Here is a 20,867-nt window from a genome sequence, read left to right on the forward strand (position 1 = left end):
TCCTCCTGTTCTTCTTTTTGCGGATACAGACTAACACGGCTGCTACTCTGAAAAAATATCCCCATTGTTATTGCTGCTTGCTGTGTGCTCCACAATCTCTGTGAGAGTAAGGGGGAGACCTTTATGGCGGGGTGGGAGGCTGAGGCAAATCGCCTGGCTGCTGATTATGCGCAGCCAGACACCAGGGCGATTAGAAGAGCACACCAGGAAGTGCTGTGCATCAGAGAAGCTTTGAAAACCAGTTTCATGACTGGCCAGACTACCGTGTGAAAGTTATGTTTGTTTCTCCTTGATGATAACCCGCCCCCTTTATTGACTCATTCTCTGTAGGCAACCCACCCTCCCCCTTCGATCACAGCTTGCTTTCAAAGGAAATAAAGTCACTATCATTTAAAAATCATGTATTCTTTATTAATTGATTATAAAAAGACGGAGAGAACTGATAAGGTAGCCCAGGTGGGGTTTGGGAGGAGGATCAGAGGGAAGGAAAAGGCCACTAAAAAAGGGTTAAAATAATGACAGCCTTTTGCTTGGGCTGTCCACTGGGGTGGAATGGGAGGGTGCACGGAGCCTTCCCACCCCCCCCCGCCCCACTTTCTTACATGTCTGGGTGAGGAGGCTATGGAACATGGTGAAGGGGGAGGCGGGTTATACAGGGGCTGTAGCGCCAGTCTGTGATCCTGGTGCCGTTCCAGAAGCTCCACCAGACGCCGGAGCATGTCTGTTTGCTCACGCAGCAGCCCCAGCGTTGCATCCTGCCTCCTCTGATCTTCCTGCCGCCACCTCTCATCTTGAGCGTCTCTCCTCTCCTCACGTTAGTCCCTCATGTTCTTACGTTCACTGGCATCTTTCCTATACTTTGAAACCGTGTCCTTCCACTCAGATGAGCTCTTTCATTGTGGGTGGATTCCATGATTTCTGCGAACATCTCGCCTCGCGTCCTCTTTTTCCGACGCCTTATCTGAGATAGCCTTCGGGACGGAGGAGGGAGGCTTGAAAAATTTGCAGCTGCTGGAGGGAGGGAAAAAAGGAGAGAATTTTTTAAGAAGATACATTTTACAGAACAATGCTTATACTCTTTCACGGTGAACAACACTATTCACATTACATAGCACATGTGATTTCTGTGCAAGGTTGCATTTTGCCTCTTAATATTGAGTGCCTGTGGTTTTGCTGCTAGAGATCACAGACGCAGGTCCGGGCAACAGAATTCGGCTTGCATGCGGCCATGGTAAGCCATTGTCTTTCGGCTTCTGCGCCCTCCTTTCCCACATACCAAGCAAAGCCTGTTGAGTGCTGCAGTTTTCCCGTTAACCTTCAGCAGCAGAAAATAAACTACCCCACCCCCCATCCAATTCTCTGGGATGATCGCTTTATCCCTCCCCCCACCCCGTGGCTGGTATCAGGGAAGATCCCTGCTAGCCACACGTGAAAAGCTCAGCGCCAATCCCCTCCCACCCCCCGCGCTTGGCTTACTACAGGGAAGGATTTCTTTTCAGCCACAGGCAAACAGCCCAGTAGGAAGGGCCACCTTTGTCCCCTTAATTAAATTCCCATATTTCAACCAGGTTACCATGAGCGATATCACTCTCCTGAGGATTACACAGCGAGATAAAGAACGGATGTTGCTTGAATGCCAGCAAACACCGGGACCATACGCTGCCAGGATGTTGTCATGCAATGATACCAGATTACTTGCTACTAGCATGGCGTGGTCAAGTGTCCTACCATGGAGGACGGAATAAGGCTGCACTGCCCAGAACCCTTCTGCAAAGGCTTTTGGAGTACCTCCAGGAGAGCTTCATGGAGATGTCCCTGGAGGATTTCTGCTCCATCCCCAGACACGTTAACAGACTTTTCCAGTAGCTGTACTGGCCGCGAATGCATCCCAAGTCCTCAGGGCAAATTAATCATTAAAAAACGCTTGATTTTAAACCATGTTTTATATTTTAAAAGGTAAACTCACCTGAGGTCCCTTCCCTGGGGTCATGGTCTTGGGTACTGGCTTGGGAGGGTACTTCAGTCAGGCTGAGAAAAAGATCCTGGCTGTTGGGGAGAACGGAGTGCTGTGTGCTCTCCGGAAGCTCGTCCTCCTCCTCCTCCTCTTCCCTGTCCACAGAATTCTCAGGTGTGGCTGATGAGATTACCCCTACCTCGGAATCCACCGTCAGAGGTGAGGTAGTAGTGGCGGCCCCCCCTAGAATTGCATGCAGCTCAGCGTAGAAGCGGCATGTCTGCGGCTCTGACCCGGAGCGACCGTTTGCCTCCTTTGTTTTTTGATAGGTTTGTCTGATCTCCTTGACTTTCACGCGGCACTGCTCTGAGTCCCTATTGTGGCCTCTCCATCATGCCCTTGGAGATTTTTTCAAAAGTTTTGGCATTTTGTCTTTTCAAATGAAGTTCTGCTAGCACTGAATCCTCTCCCCATATAGCGATCAGATCCAGTACCTCCTGTACGGTCCATGCTGGTGCTCTTTTTCGATTATCGGCCTGCATGGTTACCTGTGCTGATGAGCTCTCTGTGGTCACCTGTGCTTTCCTGTGCTGGGCAAACAGGAAATGAAATTCAAATGTTCGCGGGGCTTTTCCTGTCTACCTGGCCAGTGCATCCGAGTTCTGTCCAGATTGCTGTCCAGAGCAGTCACAATGGTGCACTGTGGGATAGCTCCCGGAGGCCAATACCATCGAATTGCAGCCACACTAACCCTAATTCGAAATGACAATATCTATTTCGGCGCTACTCCGCTCGTCGGGGAGGAGTACAGAAATCGATTTTAAGAGCCCTTTATTTCGAAATAAATGGCTTCGTTGTGTGGACGGGTGCAGGGTTAATTTGATTTAATGCTGCTAAATTCGAATTAAACTCATAGTGTAGACCAGGCCTAAGTATTAATCCTAAAATCGGTAATAGTTTTATTAATGTTTTCTACTAGTTCATATAGTTTCAGCTTTGGAAATCATCTTCTGGGGTCAGAAGATGTTGCTGCAATGCAAGTCTGAAGGTGAGTTGGCAGGGTGAGGAGGAAAACCTGAGCAGTCTCCACTGTGGTGAAATGAGCAGGTCTGATCCATGATCATTAGTAATGTCCAGACAAGATGCTCCATTATGAGAAATAAAAGTTCCAGATAAAAGTTTTGGGGGAATGATTTTTGTACCATATTTTTAACCATATTTCCAGCAGAGCCTTGATCATATTAGCACTTACACTCCAGCTAGTACTATTGGAGCTGCATACATGGTTTAAAAAATAAAAATAAAAGTAGGGCAGACAGTTTTTTGGAAGGGTGAAGGGAACGTGAGGTGAACCAAAAGTAAACACCACAGACTTTTACAGATTGGCTTGAATTTGATTTTACAGTAATGTATTACAGATGTAACTCCGTTGTCTTAAATTAAATTACTTCAGATTAATATTGAAGTGACAGCAGGACAGTCCCTACATGTACAAGTCTGATGTTTTCTGGGACCTTTAGCAGTCTCATATTAAAGTGCAAACGAGTTTAAACACACAGCTTTTAGAAAGCAACAGAGGGTCCTGTGGCACCTTTAAGACTAACAGAAGTACCCTCTGTTGCTTTTTACAGATTCAGACTAACATGGCTACCCCTCTGATAGCTTTTAGAAAGGCTCTACAGATAAGACTCCTTTACATTTACAAAAACAAATGGATATAAACGGGCCATCAGGAAGTTTAGACTTGAAATTAGACAAAGGTTTCTAACCATCAGAGGAGTGAAGTTCTGGAACAGCCTTCCAAGGGGAACAGTGGGGGCAAAAGACATATCTGGCTTGAAGACTAAGCTTGATAAGTTTATGGTTCCCCGTTCCCGGCCAATAGGAGCTGCGGGGGGCAGAGCCTGGAGGCAAGGGCAACGCACAGAGTCCTCTACCCCCACACCCAGGGGCCGCAGGGAAGCGGTGCCAGCTGCTTCTGAGAGCGGCACGGGGCTACGGGGGGCAATCCTGCGGGCTATGGGGAGCAAAGCCCTGAGGGACTGTAGTTTTCCCACCCCTGCTGTAGATAATCCCCAAGAGGCGGTAGCTAGGTCAATGGAAAAATTCTTCTGTCAACCTAGCACTATCGGCACCGGGGCTTAGGTCAGTGTAGCTACATCTCTTTGGAGTGTGTATTTTTCACACCCTTCAGAGACGTAGCTATGCAAATGTACGTTTTCAGTGTAGACCAGCTCAGGTAACCTCTCTCAACTTCAGAGTCACAGGTACCACTTCTCACACTGCAATCACAATTCATCCAGCACTGTGCAATTTGAAAAGAATCTGGAAGATATTGGTTTTCCATAGCAGGGCCTGCCTTTTGACTATAGAGTCAGCCAATAGTCTTATGATCTCCTTGAATGCACATTCTTGTACTGAAGAATCTGTATTACAAAGTGTGAGTCATCAAAAAGGGTAACTGATAAAACAAAATATGGAATGAAAAATACATTATCTATAAACTTATGTAAACAAATAATGCAGAAAACTCTCTAGATAGCCTACTCAAAGGACAACTTCAACACCACATTAAAAATCATTGTTTTATTTAGCTTTTACTCCTGGGGGAATTCTGCGCCACTGCACACACACAGAATTCACATAGGTGCTGGAACGAAGGGTGCTGGGCGTGCTACTGCATGCCCTGGCTTGAAGGGATTTCCATCATACATAGGGTTAACAATTTGGTTCAATGGCTCTCGGCATCCCCACTTACAAACTGTTCCAGAACCCCAGAGAATTTATGTCCCCTGCAGAATTTTTTTTTTCCTCTACAGAAACTACATTCTGCTGGAGAGGAGCTGCAGTTACACCTTTCAAACACCCGGGGCTGCTATGGTGCCAGAACAGAGGACAGCCACTCCTGGGCAGGAACAGCCAGCTGCGGACAGAGAGCAGAAGAGACTGCGTACCTCACAGCGCCCTGCCCATAGGGCCAGTTGAGATGGCACAGGGATACAGGGGGACGGACAGCTCAGGGCACATGGGGCTGCTGGGGGCAGGGTCACAGACTGGGATTCAAAAGAGTTAGTGGGGGGGGAACTGACTGTGGGAGGGAGTGGCTGAGTGAGGGTGCAGGGACACATTGGGATGGGGAGGAGGGGTGTCAGATTATTTCCCCCCCCCAGACTCCCCCAAGCTTTTGCACTGCTTCTGAGGGGGTGTGGGAAATATGTTTCTGTATTGTAGTATAAATGAATTATTACTCAAAGTTCTGTATTAATATGCCTAGCAAGGAATCTATTTGTCAAAAAAAATTTCCTGAAGCTTTTTTGCTATCCGTCTTGTTACAGACATACTTGCTGATAGTTTTTTTTAAATAAATGACCAAAATACTTGAAACTGGCATGATTATATGGTGTTATTTTCACAAATAAAATATGCAGAATTTTAAAATATTGTGTGCAGAATTTTTAGGTGCAGAATTCCCCCCAAGAGTAAGCTTTATTGTTAGTAAACATTTTAGCAATCCAATACAGATATCTAGTTTTTCACTCAGGAGTTATTTCTCCAGGTTTGCAATTTGTTTTCTTCTTCTGATTTTTTTTTTTTTTTTTTTAAAACACATCCTGGTACTTGAATTTCATGTACACGACTTAAAATGGGTCAACTTAAAACGACTGCTAGTGTGGGTGAACACTACAAACTGGCTTGTCTTCACTAGGATTTTACCTTGAGTTACCTAACAGCACTTGTTCCTAGTGAAGAAAAGGCCTTGTTGACTTCAGCTGCCACTCATCCCAAATATATTCCCTTGGCACAACAGAGCACAGATCCTGCTCTCCCACCACCCCCAAAGTGTCACTTAATCAATGGGCACTTCTATTAGAGTCACAGGAAAAATGAATATCAGACCACTTTGGGGAGGTGGGGTGATGGGTGTGCCCCAGTCTTCACAGAGAAGGAACAATCAGGCTTTGGAAACTCAACTCATCCAGTCTTTCATAGAGAAAGAATTACAAGCATCAATCAGCAGAAGAGCGGAAAATAAACACCAACATATGAAGTCTCATCAAAATAAGGAAGGGAAACTTTAACAGGCAAGATAATTCTAGCTAGCTAGCACTCTCCGGCATTGTTTTGTCACTGCACTTTATTTTGGTCTATTTTCTACCTCCCCTCTCATAACTTAAATGTACAGTGGTACTTTTGTTCTCATTTTCTTAAATAAACAATGTAATTTCTTCTTTTATTCTTTCAATTCCACCCAATCCCATCACAACTGTGCTGAGAATCTAAATTGGCTTGCTATAGCTGTGCTCTGGCATGTTGAAATCCATGAATATTGAAAATAATCTAGCCTACTTTATTCCCTACTCTAGTGATTTTTACAGGACTGAAAATCAGCATTGATTAATGTACTTTGCATTGTGGTATCCTATTCTTGTGAATCATTCATATAATTATATAGATATATAAATAAAGGTGAGTGTATCCTGCACTAATTGAAGTACAGGGAAGCCTTAAGGTAGCTGATAAGTAAGATATCTTGATACCTGTCCAGCTTTAGTTCTGACATGTTAAGATACAAATCCCAACTCCTACCACTTCAGCAGCATAACATTTCCAACAAGGAGACACTAGCCCCATTGCCAAATGCAAATTGTTCTATATTAGCATCTGGGATGCTGCCAAGATGAAAGAGTACAGCAGTTGTATTGAACTATGTTTGCAAAAGATTTCATATCTTTATCCTTTAACATACGAAAAATATAAAATCGTTCTTAGGACATGAAATTATTTCATAATCAGTTAGTCTTACACATTCACTTTATTTTCACAAAATTTGTTCAATATTCATTCAGCTTGTAGGTGTGTGCACCTTATGAAGCCAACCTTCCTCATAGGTAGATGCCTTATAAACAGGGCCCACATATGTTCTGGAATTCCAGAACTGTGGAACTCTCCCCTTGCTGACTAACTGTGCTCTCAAATGTAAGCTCTCTCTTAAAAGAAACATTATATGTTCCTAGCACTTAGAACTGCAAATAAATATTAAATGAATGTTACCAATGTTGTGTTGTCTGCTGATAGACTACAACAATAGCTTTGGGAGAGGTGTGAATTGTTAAATCTTTAGGTTAACTATTTCACTGTTGATCAGGAACATCCATTTAATGTATTTATCCTACATTCCAAAATATATATTTTTAATCATAAAGACAAGCAAATATATGGTTCCTCCTTGAAGAGCATATAATCAAACTACTTCCTGTTCCTTCTTTCATTATTTTGTGCACTTGCGTACCAGAGACATTTAGCTCACTGCTCAAAAACCAGAACTCACTTGTCTAGATTGACTAAAACACAGAATAATTTCCCAATAAATCTGATGCAGTGTTTCCTCTAAAAGAGACCATTTAAGACCAGGGCCAGCTCTGCCTTTTTGGCTGCCCCAAGCAAAAAAAAAAACCTGCAACGCAGCTGGAGAGCGGGTGCAGGGGGACCAGCGGGGGAGGGGGTGGGCGGGAGAGAGAGAAGGGGGCGGCCAGGGCTACAGCAGGGGCGCTGCCACGCGGCCCCTCCCGCTGTGCCGCCTCCTGCCGCGAGGGCTCCGCTCCAGTCGGCAGGGAAGGAAGGAAGAGGACTGCCCTGCAGGGCGCTCTGGTTCTCTGTGCTGCCCTAGGATTGGGCAGAATGCCCCCCCCCCCCAACAATCTGCCGCCCCAAGCACCAGCTTGCTCAGCTGGTGCCTGGAGCCAGCCCGGTTTAAGACTAACAGTTAGGCTAAGTGACTTACCTAAAACCAGACTTCTCCCTCACTGAGCCCCAAATACCCCTGTTCATCATCTGCATTTAAAAAACATCTTCCCATTTAAGAACCATACAGTGCTTTACAGACAGTAATAAATTCAGCTTCATTCACACACCCCCCGTATGTTATGCATTATCCTCATTTTATAGATGGGCAAGTTCTTTAATCTTTGTGTGCCTCAAATTTTAAGGTCACCTAGTGAGTTAGTGGGAAAGCCAGAAACAGAACTCAGATCTCTTCATGTAAAAAACACAAGATCTGGGAGCCATTAGACCATGTTCCCTTCCAATATTGCAAGCTTTAGACAGAATTATACTAGTAAATGTATTATTACTTTATGAGCTTGCTTGCCTTTTGTATTCTAAATAGATTTAATTTTTGTGGCTCAGTATAGAAGTTCTATGATTAAAAGTTTCTCCAGTTCAAAGTTGATTATCACTGAGTTACTTTCAACTAATTAAGGGAACCACATCATGAGTGGGCTTTTATCTAGGAACTAGACACTTTATAAAGTACTGGACTTTTCAAAACAGGAAGAAAGATACTTAATGGATTGATTAATTTTGAAGAAGAGTCAACAATACTGAGAAGATAGATTTGAGCAACCAGATTTGAAATTTAATGTAAATCTAATATTCTAAAGAGAATACCAAAAGAGATCCATTCTTTCAGTTTTTCCAACACTTCCATGCTCACTTTTCTTTTCCCGCTGCTGCCACTCTCTTTTCTTAGGTCACGTCTACACTAGCACTTATGTCGGCATAGCACTATGTCAGCAGGAGACGCTCTCCCGCCAACATAGCTATCGCCACTCGTTGAGCTGGTTTTATTTTGTCATTGGGAGAGCTCTCTCCCGTCGACATAACACGGCTACACAAGCGATCTTACAGCAGCACAGCTATATCGGTACAGCTGTGCTGCTGTAAACTTGTAAGTGTAGACATGGCCTCAGTGGCATTCCTTTTTAGCAGAGAAGTGAGCAATGATGCCACCCCCCCACATCCAAAGGCAACCAGTTTGCCACCGTCAGCAACCACTCTGTTGTTTAAAAATAGAAATCAATCTCAAAATGTGATTTGGCAAACAGCAGCTTAAACGTTCAGTAGTAGTTCTCTTTCCCTTCTTCACCATTTGCTATTTGTCCTTCCTAAAATGCACAACATGAAAAGAAACATCTCAAACAGCTCATATATAATTAACAACTAGACAATAAAGAATATCACGTCATATAAATTTTAACACAAATCCAGTGTGTGAATAACAATCTTCTTACTAAGAGTGCTCTTTGTATAACCAGCTCCAGGAATGTTGTGATGTTTCAAACAGTTGTCTTCATTTTCTGATAAGGCTACTGTGACTTTTCAGGGAGTCACCAAGAGGCCTTGCCAGAAGTTAAGGCAACAACAGCTTCCTCCCAACATCTGTCATAACTGAAAAACCAATGCCTTTACATTTCTTACAATCTGCATCAGCTTATTCAACATGGTTAGTTCTCACATGTTACATACCTGCCAAACAAATGGCACAGAAGATTCTGAAAATTCTAGAGAAATGTTTCCCAAACTTGGGACACCGCTTGTGTAGGGAAAGCCCCTGGTGGGCTGGGCCGGTTTGTTTACCTGCCCCGTCCGCAGGTCCGACTGATCGCAGCTCCCACTGGCCGCGGTTCGCTGCTCCAGGCCAATGGGAGCTGCTGGAAGCGGCACGGGTCGAGGGACGTACTGGCCGCCACTTCCAGCAGCTCCCATTGGCCTGGAGCAGCGAACCGCGGCCAGTGGGAGCCGCGATCGGCCGGATTGCGGACATAGCAGGTAAACAAACCGGCCCCGCCCGCCAGGGGCTTTCCCTACACAAGTGGCGTCCCAAGTTTGGGAAACACTCTTCTAGAGCATAGTAGGGCATTTTCTACACTAAAGACATTTTGCATACTAAACACAATAAAAAGATCACAGGACTTAAGGTCCACTGCAATAAGGCTCAGGACAATAATAATGCATTTGATGCAGGGAAGAAGACCTCTGTTCTTCGAAGAACTCATCTGAATCTTTGGTACTTTCCCTTCCGCACAGGAACCATGAAATGGCATGGTGAGACAACAAGAAGGGGACCAGAAAGATGAGGAGAGTGAAAGAGATACCCAAGACTATCATTATAAAGCAGACTAGAGGGAAATCTCACACTGCCAAAACTTTGTATTTTTTCTGTGATTAAAGAAAAGGCTCCATTCTCCAGAGATCTCAATTTGGTAATTCTATCATCACTAAAAGATTTAGAAAATCACGTTTTTTGTTAAATATTTTACTGTGTGACAGGAAGGGCAGGTCACCCTTCAGTACTGACACATCTGTTGCAATATAACAGAAAATGCATTTTACAAAGTGAGTAAAAAGAACTGAAATGGGGAAACATGCATGGAGAGAAATCTACTTTCTAACACCACTCATAATGCCAACTGATAAGTTACATCACTCCTATTTGCTAGAGATACTGATGCACATAACAGGTACCACCACCATTTAAGGTCCAAGTTTCTGCAGACTCCCTCTCTTCTCAATGAGCCTTTCAAATGTATTTAATGTTATTCTTAACAAGCATTCAGAGTATAACAGTAAATATATGTATATTAGTTTAAAAGAAGAAAGATTCTAATATGCAATTAGTTAGCCAACTAGATGGTTTTATATCACAGCTTCAGAGTTCTTCTATAGAAGAGACAAAATGTATTGTTCATACAAGCAAAATCATCAAGATATTAACTGTAGAGGGTCCCTTTCTTGTTGGTCACTTTCACAAAATCCAAAGATTCATCAAAAAGACAATGCATTTCATTTTGTCATCCCAAGGACAATGGGACTTCAATGATATTTAACTGTTTGTCAGTGGGGATGAGTTTGGAAGCTTTATAAATGAAAACAGAGACAGACTAACATTTCTACTGTCATCAATAAAGCAGTTCAAAGGCAGTGTCAGTAAGATATAGTGATTGATTTCACAGTTCATTGGTCCAGACACGGTTTGTAAACCACTGACCCAAAAACACAAAGGATTGCTCAGGGCCTCTTTAATAGGGTATGTCAACTGAAGAGACTTACAGACTGTTATACAATGGAAATCTATTGGAAACCAAAGGGTGGTCTGACAATGTTTCCTAAAAGTCCTTTAAAGAATTTATTTTAAACAAGCCATATTAACCTAGTTAACTGAACAGTGGTCAGACAATGCTAAATTAGCAAACTTTTCTAATTCCTCTCCCTCCTCCCTGGGACCATAATATGTAGTTGTCTCCCCTTATCACAGCACTACTGTACAGCTACTAAAAGCTTGCTAGGAAACTGCCATCAGTATCTAATTACAGCACAGCTAATTGATTTTCAAAAACACATGTATAGGTTTGAAGTCAAACGAATGAAATTAACCAGCAAAAGTCAAACATTTTAAAAGTGCTAAAGATCCAATAGCTAATTCAAAAGCTTTAATACAGATTCAAAATTGACATCCTAGTACTAAGATGCTAGTAAGACTGGACTGCTTCAGATCTTCAGTGCAGAAAGATCCTTATTTAACGTTACAACTATCACCTCCCCTCAACTATTATTGATACTTAAGATGGCTGGATTCTAGTGTGCACATTCCAAAATTGCACAGCAAAAGAAGCATCTCAATGCATCAATTAACTTTACTAGGGTGTGTCCATTATTAATGGAGCTTTCCTAGTAAATGTTTCAGCCACTTTAGTGGTACCTACGCTAGTCCTTTTTCCCCAAAACAACCCCCCCCAAAACAAACAAACAACCAACCTTTCACTGGGTTCTGCTTCATCACCAGGAATGTTTAAATAGACAGGGCTCCTGCAGCAGCTAGCAACCTGCACAGAGCAAGTGTAAATAACACTATAGTGAAAACACCCACCAGAAATGCTTTGTCTACACTAGCATTTCACACGGTTGATACTATCCGTAGTGCTAACTTGGTGTTATCAGTTGTAGGAAATATTAAGAGAGTTGGGGGGAAAAGCTATAAAAAAAATAAACCCACCCCAGAATGGATCCCTCATGGAAAACCACATTTTCATTATAAAGATCTACCATGCAGTTAATGAATTTCATGTATGGAAGCCTCAAGTCAGTTACAAACTCCTCATAGAGCCCTCCACTATCTGTTCACTGCTTATTCTCTTCCCCACTATTTTTACATTTGAAAGAGGAGACAAATATAGAAACTTTGCCTACTGAGTCTCATTTCCAGAAACCTAGACCCAAACTAACAGTAAAGCAACAAGCTCAAGGGCTCCTGTATATTCCTCTCAAGATGCACATACTGTGCTTTTGTAGCAGACTGCAACTGCACATTTAAAATTAAAACATGGCAGAGCAAAGGCAAAATAAACGCTAGTTTAACAGTAGGGTTGCCAACTTTCTACTTGCACAAAACCAAACACCCTTGCCTTTCCCCCTGCTCCTTCTGTCCTCCGAGTCCCCGCCTCTGCCCAGTCCCTTATCCAAGGCCCCGCCTCTGCTCACTACATCCCCCTTCTTCCCCTGTCACTCACTCTCCCCACCCTCACACACTTGCTCATTTTCACCAGGCTGGCTCAGGGGGTTGGGTTGCAGGAAAGAATGAGGGCTCCAGCTGTGGGTGCGGGATCTGGGGTGGGGCCAGAAATGAGGAGTTCAGGGTGCAGGAGGGGACTCCAGGCTGAGGCAGTGGGTTGGGGTGCGGGAGAGGGTGAGGGCTCCGGCTGGGGGTGCAGGCTCTGGGGTGGGGCCAGGGATGAGGGGTTTTGGGTGCAGGAGAGGGCTCTGGCCTGAGGCAAGGGGCTGGGTTGTGGGAGGGGGTACGGGCTCTGGGCTGGGGGTGTGGGTTTTGGGGTGGGACCATAAATTAGGGGTTCAGGAGTGGGCTCCAGGCTGGGGCAGGGGGTTGGGGTGTGTGTGGGGGGGTGAGGGCTCCAGTTGGAGGTGTGGGCTCTGGTGTGGGGCCAGGGATGAGGGATTTGGGGTGCAGGAGGGGGCTCCAGCTTGGGGTTCAGACTCTGGGGTGGGGCTGGGGATGAGATGTTTGGGGTATAGGAGGGTGCTCCAGGCTGGAACTGAGGGGTTCAGAGGGTGGATCAGGGCGGGGGCATGGGAGGGAGTCAGAGGTGCAGGCTCTGGGCAGCACTTACCTCAAGCAGCTCCTGGAAGCAGTGGCATGTCCCCCCTCTGGCTCCTACGTGGAGGCAGGGCCAGGCAGCTCTGTGCGCTGCCCCATTCGCAGGCGCTGCCCCTGCAGCTCCCGGCCAATGGGAGCTGCGGAGCCAGTGCTTGGGGGGAGGCAGTGTGCAGAGCCCCCTGGCTTCCCCTACACATAGGAGCCGGAAGGGGAACAGGCAGCTACTTCCGGGAGCCGTGCAGAGCCACAGCAGGCAGGGAGTCTGCTTTAGCCCCGCTGTACCACCGACCAGATTTAACAGCCCGGTCAAGGATGCTGACCGGAGCCGCCAAGGTCCCTTTTCAACCTGGAATTCCAGTCAAAAACCAGACACCTGGCAACCCTATTTAACACCCTTATCATAAAAATCAACAATTATTCCAAATGTCTAAAAAAATATTTTACATATGATTGCATTACACTGTAACACAAATTATAATACAGAAGACGTTATAATATAGAGGAGCAATACAGCACAATTCAAGACATGTTTTTTCAGTACATTAAAGGTGCAAAACTAAGGTCCCAATCCTGCAAAAATATATTGATATAATTTTAATCATGGAAGTTATGTCTGATTTCGATGGGATTTCTCACATGCTTAAGGTTAAGCACATTTGCAAGTCTTTACCAGATTGGAGGCTATTCTGGTCCTGTATCATTTACGTTCTAATAAGTGTGTCATTAAGGGGGAAAATCAGGGGGGATGTTTCAAGCTAGGAAGTTATTTAACACTATTCTGTTTTTTTCCACTCTTAAAAAGCACTAAGACTAAAATGTTGCTTTACATGTTAATCTTTTTTTTTTTTTCCAATGCTCACTTGAAGAGTTAGTATTGCTGAAAGAATTAGAAGCTGTGAGGTAAAATAATCATTGAGATGCAACATTGCCATAACCCCTCTAAACGAAGCAGTGGAAAGGAGTTTTCCGCAAAAAGGGGTCTGCACAGGTCCTCTTTCTTACATGATGAGAACAAATCCTGTCTGCTATTTTAAATTTCCATCATACACTGCCCACCTAACATGCAGTCTTTTTGACATTAGTTGATGGCTGTATTGCCAACCCCAGAAGTTCAAAAATCATGAGGCAGATTCTCCCCTTCCCACTTCCACCCCTCAAAATGATGAGATATTTTATTTTAAATAGTGCTTTTGGGGCCAGAGATTAAACCACATTTTTAGACCGTCTTTTGAATTTTGAAGTCCCCCTGCCCACTCCCAATGTGTCTGAGACAATAAGGGTGTACAACAGAGAGTAACATGATTTTGGCCCCTGCTACAAGAGCCCCACTGAAGGATTCAAACGAGACATGGCCCCATTGTGCTAGGCCCTTTGCAAACACATAGGTACAAGACAGTCCATATAGTAGAAAGTATGGTGATGAGTTTGTGGTATGGGAATTAGAAACGAGAAACTACATTTATCTCAAATAGAGTATACCAAAAATCCATTGGATGGAAACAACTTTTAAACCACTGTTGAGCTGGGCAGGATTCAAACTGGTGACAAGTGAAAGGCTCCATAGATTATTAGCAATGCCCTGAAGCATCCAGTTCTGAACAAGTGTTACTGTTGCACCTTTGCAAATGAAGCTTCCTTTCTGGAAAGATAATGTTCATTAAATCAAGCTCTAACCTTTTTGAAGCAGATAATGAAAGGGTCTTCCACTCTGGATTTACAGGAAAGTCTCCAACACACTGCTCTCAAGAGATGGACACTGAGGGCTTGTCTACACAGTGGGATAATGTGCACTAGAGGGTATGATTTCTAAAGCTCAACAACATGTTGCCCATTAACTGGTCAGTGTGAACCCTGCAGGTGTGCTCTTAAGGTCCCCTAGTGCACTTAAACTTAGTACTGCTTCAAACAGCATTACTTTAAAGTGCACTAGGGAAGTTTTATTGTGCACCAGCAGAGTCTACATGGACTAATAAATGTACAACACATTAGTGTACTTTAGAAATCACACCACTGTATTGCACATTATTGCATTGTGTAGACAAGCCATAAATCTGCCATATCCCTATTATTAAAATGGACAACTCATCAAATACAAATACTAAAAAAGCATCAGTAAGACAAATATTAGCACAATGTGACACGTTGGGCCTCTTGGGAAGTCACCTGATGTGCTGAGATACCACTGAGTCTACCTGTTCTGCCAGAATGGGTCCCCTTTTACCTGTCTTGCTGAGCCAGGCTCTTAAAACCTCCTCTAACACACACACAGGCAGGACCACACCCAGCTACAGATCAGCTCTGGGAAGACTCAGCTTAAGGGACTTGCTCCAGCACTCAGATGTCCACCTCCACCTGAGTACAGACCTAAAGATATAATATATTTGCCTCTTCCCTCAATATGGAAGAGGGTATGCACAATTTCTCACCCCTCTCAAATTAGAAATAACAGAAACCGGGTTATATTATAAACTACAAATACATTTATTAACTATAACAGGTGTATTTTAAGTAGATACAGTGGTAGCAGACAGAACAAGGCAGATTTCTAAGAAAATAAAACAGAGCACACAAACTAAGCTTAATAGACTAAAGAAACTGGTTACATGCAAGTTCTCACCCTAAATGTGGTTCTAATAATCTTCTTCCCAGGCCAGATGCCCTTCCAGCCTGGGCCCAGTTCTTTCCCCCTGTTCAGTCTTAGTTGTTTCCAGCAGTCATCTTGGGTTGGGTAGCAGGGAAGAACTGACCACCTCGGATTACCGCACTCCCCTCCCTTAAATAGGATTTGCATAAGGCGGGAGTCCTTTGTTTCCTAGTTTGACCCTCCTTCCCTTACAGTGGAAAGTTACAAGTCGTCCCAGGTAATGTTTTAGTATCAGGTGACAAGGCCACCTGATGCTGTAGGGCCCTTTTAGCCATTCTTCACAGGCTGACCCACAGGTTCACAGGAAGACTAAGCTCTTTTACAGTCCATTGTCCTTGTTGATGGGCCATCCGCCCTGTCTGGCTTTTCCATTGTTGTACCTGAAGTGTTGGCAGTGGGCATCACCCAAAGTAGCATAGTTGAAATACAGATATATAGTCAATATTCCTAATTTCAAATACAGAAATGATACATGCATACAAATAGGATAATCACATTCAGTGAATCATAACCTTTCCAATTATCTCATCTGAGCCATCTTGCATAAAGTATATCTCAGTTATGTCATATTCATATCATAAGAATATTTTCAGAAAGAATATGGAATGACATGTCACATACAACATTCAAATTCAATTCTACATATAATATTTCACAGCATAAAATAATTCCAATGATTACTCCAAAGTCTCTGCTGGCTGACAAAATCCAGGAAGCATGACTTCAGTGGTTAGACAGCTACAAAGGGTGAATGAAGAGGACCTGGTGAAGATAGCTTGGCATGAGACAGTGGTAGGAAAGAGATTCTGAGGAAAGCCAAGGAAGCAAAGGGTGGATTGTATCAAAGATGATGGTAAGCAGGTGGACCTTAGTGCTCCCGCAGATAGACAAAGATGGTGGATGCTTGCATGATGACCCTTGACCTCAGATGATGTGATAAGGGGAAGAAGATTACTCCAGGGTCCTTACACTAACATTTATGCATGTATTTCTTTAACCCCATATGGGTTCATCAGGCAGGGTTTGAACCCACAACTTTCAGATCCACAGCACCGACCTCTTATATTATAGGAGTAAGTAGTGATGGGAAAACATGCTGTAATTCTCTATGAACACCAGCTCATGCATGGGGAGACACCACATACTTTGCCATTGGGTTACACAAGTATTGGTGAGACAGCAATAGCTGGGCATCATGATTCATGGGTTCTGTTCCTGGCTCTGGGAGTATATTGTGGTCTTAGTGGTTGTAGGCAGCACAGCCAAATGTAACAATGCTTCTGTTTAGGGCATGTGGGGACCTGAACTTAGCACCTGAGGATATAAAAACATAAGCCTTTACCACTTGAACTAATGAACCAAATGGCTTAGCATGGAAGTAGCAGCAGAGAAAAAAAACCTCTATATGTGGCTTAATTGCTCAAGGATGACACAAAGAACCACACTTTTTAGGGTGCGTTACACAGGTACCTAATTTAATGTACTCTTTCCAAAAGACTGTGTTGCAATGAGACTGTAATCAGAGATCCCAGCTTTGCCTGAAGTGATCTTATGCAAGCTCTCTGTTATTTTATCTGGGAAAGTGGTGAATGATAGTTACTCCCTCCTTCTCCCAAGGTATTGCCAAGTTGTTAAAAGCAAAGAGCTGGAGCTAGAACTCATGGTAACTGAGCTTGCAGCTTTCACTAGGCTAGGTATCTATTTAATGCATCTATATTTGCATTATCATAGAATCTCAGTTTTTAATATATTTATTCTTCCAACACCCCGGTGACATAAGGAAGTACTATTATCCCCATTTTACAGATGGGAAACAGAGGCACAAGGGAGACTAAGTGACTTGCACAAAATCGCTCAGGAAGTCTGTGGCAGATCAAATTCACTCTTCCAAGTGTCAGGCTACAGTCCTAAACACTGGCTCATCCTTCTTTTCAGGATATTGTATGCGGGTGTCTGCCTCTCTTGCTCTGGTTTTGCTTCCAAAAATCATATGAAGACTGCAGATTTGTATATTATCATGACACTGCCTGCAGCAGTGGCCAGTTATTTGTGAGTCAGACCAACAGACACTAGACAGGATAACAAAAAAAGAAGCCCAAATGGTTAGTCTCCAAAGCACTGAGCAGGAATCTCATCCCTAGCATTTGTCCCTTCAGGTAATTTTTATCATTACAGTGGTAAATGAAGCCCAATCTTACATTGGGGCCTTATTCTGGTAGATACCATCAGTGCACATTGTAAGAGACAATCCTTGCCCTGAAGATTTTAGAGTCTAAACAGACCACAGGCAAGTAGTGGAAGAAAATAATTTTTATCCCGTTTTGCAGGGGGTTTTGAATTTAAGCACAAAGAAATTAAGTGACTTGTCTAAGATCACACCAGAAGTCTGTGGCAGAAAAGGAATTGAACCCAGTCCCCATTACGTTAATCACAAGTTGTTATTCTCCTCCCAGGTCAGGTTTGAGGCATACTGGCAAGACACTGCAGGGAACTCTCTCTACCATTATGTGTACCATATTGCTCTATAGATAAAGATGGCTTCATTCTACTATACAGACAACAAGAATTAACCATATATTTCAGCCTGGAACTTTAACAATAACATTCATTAAAAGAAAAAAACGTATTAACAACAGCAGCCTCCAACAGACTATTGCAGTAAGATATACATGCAAGACTACAGTACTTGAACTCAAGTACATTTTTCTTTCTGAGTGCACATGAAGGCAATTGCATTAGGAGAAGAGCCCATGTAATAAAAGTCTCCCCTTATAATCAATGGTTAAAACGGATTCTATTTTCTCCATATTATCACAAATGTAGATTTTGAGAAAGATGGAACACTTGTTGATCTTTGGGTCTGATAATAATAATCAAGGTTTAAAATATGTTCTGACATACACCTCTACCCCGATATAACGCGACCTGATATAACACAAATTCTGATATAACACAGTAAAGCAGTGCTCCGGGGGGGCGGGGCTGCGCACTCCGGCAGATCAAAGCAAGTTTGATATAACGCGGTTTCACCTATAACGCGGTAAGATTTTTTGACTCCCGAGGACAGCGTTATATCGAGTTAGACGTGTATATGGTCATTCTACACCTATTTCAATATCAACAAAGATACTGAAACCTCAGAGCCCCACTTCAACTATAGAATTAAAAATTACAGGCTACCTTTCACAAATATGAAAATGTACCGCACTTTATAGAAAATAATGTTTTATTCATTTTTAAAGAACAAACATGTATTCAAGTTATTTTGAAAATCCTCTCCGATCTGAATTACCAGAAATGTGGACACCAAAAATGTGTACTCCAGAGTAATTAACCATCAATGAAACTTCAACACTCTTCATCATTTTGCAGACACTGATCCCAACAAATTTAATCCATACATAAGAAAGACTGTAAAGAATATTTGCAATAATGATTACAAGTACACACAAAATAATTGAAGTTCTAAGAATCAACAGAAGTCGTACGGCCTTGGTCTAAAATATCCAGTAAGCCAGAGGCAATCTTTCACTCGCAACCCATGAGACTTTCAGCATGTGGACCAAAAGGGAAACAATCCCTTTTGAAGCCTCTCTTCCCCACATCCCAAAAAGGTCTTACAGCCAAAATCCTGATTTTAGCTTTACTTATAACATTGGCAGAGGCGGATTTACAGTAAAACACAGGGTGCCCTGGCATGACACCCCCCGCCCCCCAACGACAGGGGGTCCCAGGGCCAGGCAGCTGCGGGGGCAGAAGCTTGGTCCTGCTGGCTCCTGGGGCTCTGCACCCAACAGCAGCCAAACTCCCTCCTCCCCCGCCTCTACCCCTGAGCGTGCCGCGTTCCCACCCCTCCCCCTCAGAGCTTCCTCCACCACCAAACAGCTGTTTACCGGTGCTCAGGTCGCTCTGGGAAGGAGGGAGAGGAGCGGGGCCGCAGTGCGCTCGGGGGAGGAGGCAGAAAAGAGGTGGGGGCGGAGCTTTGGGGAAGGGGGTGGAATCAGGGTGTGGCAAAGTAAAGACGGGGCCCCTGCATTCCCCCTACACATACCCCCCCTGAGCCCCCTGCTGTGAGCCACTAAGGGCAGGGGGCTGGGGTGGGGCAGGGAGCACCCCCATGACCCCAGCCCACACCCCCAGCCCTGACGCTTGCACCCCCTCACACACACCCATTCCCCCCCCCCGACTCCTGCACCCTCCTACATCCTCACCCTGAGCACCAAACGGGTGCTCTGCACAGCCCCCTCCACATGCCCACCTGCACCCCTCGCACCAGGTAAGCGCTCCACACTCCAACCCCTGCCCCAACACCAAGCCTGCTCCTGCATCCTAACTCCTGGCCAGACCCTGCACCCCAACCCCCAGCCTGCTCCTGTACCCCCAGCCCTGACTCCTGCATGCCCCTCACACACTCGCAGCCCTCCCTGACTCCTGCACCCTCTCACACACTCCCAGCCCTGACTCCTCCACCCCACCACACATCCCCACCTGCACCCCTCATACCAAATGGGAGCTGCTTCAGGTAAGCGCTTCACACTCCAACCCCTGCCCCAGCCCTGAGCCACCCTAACTCCCGGCCAGACCCTGTACTCCAACCCCAGCCTGCTCCTGCACCCTAACCTCCTCCCAGACTCTGCACCCCCAGCCCTGAACCCTGTCCAGCACCTCTGGGTGGCCAGACCCCACACCCCAATGTTTTTTTATATAAAGCGCTCTTATCCAAAGCCCTTTACAATAGTTAGCTAACGGTACAAACAATATTTGGAAAGATCATTAAGTGGTCCACTGAGACCCTCAGCAATTTTCAAGTCGTCTGTGGAAAAATAAGTTAGACTACAAAAACAATCAAGGTACCTCACTTTGTTTTAATTTACTTCCTATTACTTATAGGAAGAGGATGAAGAAAAAAAGAATGAAAACGGTGGCGGGGTAGGGAGAAGGGAGATAAGAGAGAATGTTATTTTTCTTGGCTGGGTCCCAAGGAGGGGTCCCAAGGAGGGCCCCCAAAAATGAAGCTGAGCACAGGGCCCTACTAACTCTAAATCTGCCACTGAACATTGGATATTTCAACCATCTTATTTTATACATGAGCCTCTGTCTCACGGGCCAAGGATACCATGAACTGTGATTCAATAGCAATAAATTAGACAAAAAACCCTAATCAGAGCAAAAGCACAATTAGTATGCATGTTGATGAAAATGCAAAGTAATTTATTGAAAATAGTTTTTATCCTTTGTGCTACTACATTTTTTCATGCATTCTTAAGCTTTTGGTGCAGTAAATTCCAAGTAAATATTTAGAAATCTGAAACTACTAGGAA

At 44.2% G+C, this 20,867-nt stretch overlaps 1 protein-coding gene across 42 annotated transcripts in view; it reads right to left on the reverse strand.

The window, feature by feature from the left end:
* PEAK1 (pseudopodium enriched atypical kinase 1) overlaps nt 1–20,867 on the reverse strand; it is a 254,072-nt gene that overhangs the window by 221,965 nt on the left and 11,240 nt on the right. For 8 of the 42 annotated variants that reach the window (XM_065558450.1, XM_065558436.1, XM_065558444.1 and 5 more), the window contains one exon: nt 11,549–11,616. The exons of the other annotated variants lie outside the window; for them this stretch is intronic. The gene's annotated coding sequence lies outside the window, so the exon portion shown is untranslated. The remainder of the gene's footprint in view (nt 1–11,548; nt 11,617–20,867) is intronic. 42 annotated transcript variants of the gene reach the window in all.

This window comes from Chrysemys picta, chromosome 10 (genome assembly GCF_011386835.1).
Source record: "Chrysemys picta bellii isolate R12L10 chromosome 10, ASM1138683v2, whole genome shotgun sequence".
NCBI classification, from domain to species: Eukaryota; Metazoa; Chordata; order Testudines; family Emydidae; genus Chrysemys; species Chrysemys picta.